Source organism: Teleopsis dalmanni, chromosome 1 (assembly GCF_002237135.1).
Source record: "Teleopsis dalmanni isolate 2A chromosome 1, ASM223713v2, whole genome shotgun sequence".
Lineage (NCBI taxonomy): Eukaryota > Metazoa > Arthropoda > Insecta > Diptera > Diopsidae > Teleopsis > Teleopsis dalmanni.
In genome coordinates, this window is record NC_051846.1 from 69726238 (window position 1) to 69730313 (window position 4076).

Consider the following 4076-nt stretch of genomic DNA (forward strand, 5'->3'; position numbering starts at 1 on the left):
TAAAAACGAAATTTTTAGTTAATTGAATTTTTAGCTGACCATACAGCTGTTTCGAGTAATGGCTGTTTCTAGCGAATACCCCATCCTTGTAAATATTTCCTTCTCCTTCCTTCTCATTTTCCCTTCCTCCTCAATGCATTAGGCAAATCTGCTACACAGATGATTGTCTCATCTGCATGAGGTCCAACCTTCCAACACTCTGTTGTTGCTTTTAATGCAAAATGAAGTGAGATGCTAGTGTCAAATTTTCATTTTGTATTGAAAGCAACAACAGAGTGTTGGAAGGCTTTCCTTCGACACCGTATGGTTCGAAGGTCTGATGCACAAACTATGCCACTTCGGCTTCCTTACAACACTCTGTAGTGTTATCCACCAGTTCCTTTCTAATAGATCCTTCGACAGATAAGTTCGAGAATACTTCGTAAAACCGAAGACGAACAGCACTACTATAGAATACTATTTGTTTCATAAAAAAATGTTTGAAAACCTTTCTGTTTTTAAAGAATCCTTATTATTCCATTAGCAATATATATTATGGACACATAATTAAGAAAATATTGGAAAAAGTGTACATAACCTTCTTAAAATTTATTATATAAAGAAATATTAGGGGTATTCAGGATGTCTGTGCATCCTTGCAAACTCAAATAATCGAGAACACACGTTGTGCATATTAGTCTTGAAAATATTTAGAACAGATGATTTTTGTTTACATATTTATTTGCTTGTAAAATATAACCCAGATTCGATAATTTGGCATATAATAATTTCCACTAATGCCAAAAACAAGTGAAAAGCAGAATTATAAGAAAAGAAATTGTTTTTGTAAAATCAAATAAATTTGTACATGCAACGATGCACAGACATCTTGAATACACCTATTGTACATTTTTTTTTTATAGTTTTATAGTCTGTAAATAAACAGTTTTAAGATGCCTTATTTTAATTTCTGTTTGAAGTCTAGCACTAAATCCATTTTAATTTACATAATCCTAACCTCATATAAGAAAAAATTTTACAACATTTTGTTCTAAAAGCCTAATGTGGAAGTTGTTTGTCCGAATATTATTATGTACAATATACACTATTAAACATGTCATTTCAATATCAAAGAACATATTTATTGCCACCACTGTAAATGACTGTTGTCAAATGACAACTAAAAAACAAATAAAGTAAATGGGAGAAATTACTTAAATTTAAAAGTAAAGTAAATTATTTAACAAGGCACTCCAATATACAGAGGAAGAGCGTCAGATACGTAAACAAATATTAGCACATTACTCAAAGGTGATACCAACAAAATATTTAAATTGTGAAATTATTGAGAAAGTAGGATTATAATATGTAAAAAAGGCACAAAGTTCTAATAGTTGACGTATTGATTGTATAGTGATTTGAAAGATTAATAACCTCCATTACGAATATTGAAACTCCAGCAAGAAAATTCCAGCAATATTAGTCTATAAATTTCATTGTTAACTATAATCGTCAGTTGATTAAGTTTAATTAAGATATTAACAAATAAAAGTGTTAACTGAAATAGGCCAACGATTCTATTGTATTATCTGTTGTTGTTGCTACTGCTGTAACCAAATGCCCATTTCACAGCAAACACACAAAAGGTTGACAAGACTTGGTATATGGAATGAGATGAGGAAGAAAGTATAAAAACACGATGTAGGTACCGGTATGAAAGTTGTATTTAACATGGGTCCAGGTGAAATACCTACACTTGTCTATAGCAGTTTTGTAACTTCAAAATATCTTGATATTATTAATAAATTTAAATTTTGTTATTACTAGAGAGCACCTAGTCTAAGTTTAATAAGAATTAAGCTGTTTTTATATTTTTCACATATATGTAAGTTTTGTGTAATATAGTAAAGTTAGTACCTTTTAGGTAGTAAAAAGATATCGGAAAACATATTCCCTATGAGTTGAATAATATAAAACTTTATTTGAATAATCCGATATTATCCAACATAACATATCTGCTTCAACATAAAAGAGTCTGTCTGTTTTCGAGGGATAAAAATGAGAACATTTGTAAAAATATTCAAAGTCAGTTCTTTATCAATTCAAATACTGAAAAACGGAAGAACTGACAATATGATATATATAAATATTAATATATTTTCTATATTTCACCCTTAAGTTCCTCTGGAATGAATCACATACCATATTTACTTAACATGAACCTCTGCCAAACAAATTGGTGTTATGCGAGTACCACACTGTCTACATATTCTATTATTGAAGTTTTTACTTCATTATAAACTCAATTAATGACCAGCGATAAGAATAATTTCTAAATAAAATGAATAGTTCTGTGTCAATCGCAGAACTATAAGTATAATAGTGTAAAAGTATAATATATGCATATGTTACGGTTATATGAACTCAAATTGAAAATATATAATTTCAATCATTATCACAAAGTATATACCGAATTAGTCTTGTTAAATAATAAAAATAATGTAGCTCATTATTTATTATTTAAATGAATAATAAATGAATACTGAGCACAAATAGTGCTCTAAACAATATAAGAAATAGGTGTGAAAACAGTCTAATGTGTATACTATAAAGATTCTATCTCTTTATATTATTTACCCTCCTTTTTATTCACCTAAGCTACTACCTAGCCACACCTAAGTATCTATATAAAATCATGATTGTAATAATTTCATTAACTAATTAAACTCAAACTAATTTTTAATTAAAAAGAAGTCAATAAAATATTAATTTATACTTATAGGTAATGCTGCTTGTAAATCCTACCAAAGCTGTTACTGTACCATATACAATTTGGAATATCATGACATCACGCGGCTTATTGCTTATTGCTTACAGCTGATTAGGTCTATTAAATTATGCTATATGGAGTCAATGTCGTCACTAAAATACTAGACCTGTCGGATTCTGTATCTGATGTTTTTTTTCGCATTTCATACGAATTACTAGTGCGATGCATGTTAAAAAACTCATTGATGAAATCGAAATTTATTTGACAAAATGTATGCGATAAAAAGAAGGAAATTATTTTTAATCCATTTAAATGTGGGCTTAAAATTTCGAATTTAGATAAAAAAAGACTTAAATAGAAAGTATTATTAACGGGAAGTTTAACCAAATATGCACCTATCCAAGAAGAAATGTTTATGCAAGGCGAATATATGTTACAACCTCTCTAATGACAAATGAAGAGTGATTGTGAAAATAAAAAAGAACAATTTCATTTACAAAGGAAAAATGTACCTATATTTGTATTTTAAAATTTATATACAATATAAGAATATTTATGTCCCATTTAGATATAACTGAACGACATTACTGAGGATATTTTCTTAATAAAATAGAATACTAGAACAAGGAAAGTCACCAATGTTGCAAATTTTATTGTCCATTAAACTAGGGTTCTATCAATTCTGGAAAATAGTTTCATCGCTTATTATGGATTGTAGAAAATAAAAATCTTTTCTATTATAAAAAGTATAACCGAATGTGAAGCAATTTTTCGTTAAATACATATGGTATTTTGAAGTTATCCTTTAATTTTTAATTGAACACTTTATTTATAAGTTTCTTATAAAATTGAGCGATTCTCCAAAATTAAACGAATGTAGATTTAAAGATAATTACGACGAAAATTACGAAGAAAACTGTTTTGCTAATGCAAAGGTTTTTAAATAGTACCAAATTATAAGAAAAATATTTTGTTTTTAAATTGATTATTAATTATTTTATAATTGAAATCATGACATAACAATTAAAAAATTATAAAATGTAACTGACAGGTTTCGAACAGTAGTGAATTGTAAAAACGAAATTTTTAGTTAATTGAATTTTTAGCTGACCATACAGCTGTTTCGAGTAATGGCTGTTTCTAGCGAATACCCCATCCTTGTAAATATTTCCTTCTCCTTCCTTCTCATTTTCCCTTCCTCCTCAATGCATTAGGCAAATCTGCTACACAGATGATTGTCTCATCTGCATGAGGTCCAACTTCCCCAGTTGAAACTACATTGAGCTTAACAATTACCTTAGGACTCACTCTGTTTACTACGTTACTA

General features: G+C 28.5%; 1 long non-coding RNA gene across 2 annotated transcripts; it reads left to right on the plus strand.

The window, feature by feature from the left end:
* Positions 1 to 1156: 1156 nt before the first annotated feature.
* Positions 1157 to 3404, plus strand: LOC119673020. 2 transcript variants are annotated; one of them, XR_005251985.1, is made up of 3 exons: positions 1157 to 1290; positions 2762 to 3257; positions 3318 to 3404. It is a non-coding gene; the product is annotated as an uncharacterized LOC119673020 (long non-coding RNA). The 2 variants fall into 2 exon arrangements; XR_005251984.1 differs by having other exon boundaries at positions 2762 to 3404.
* The last annotated feature ends 672 nt before the right edge of the window (positions 3405 to 4076 follow it).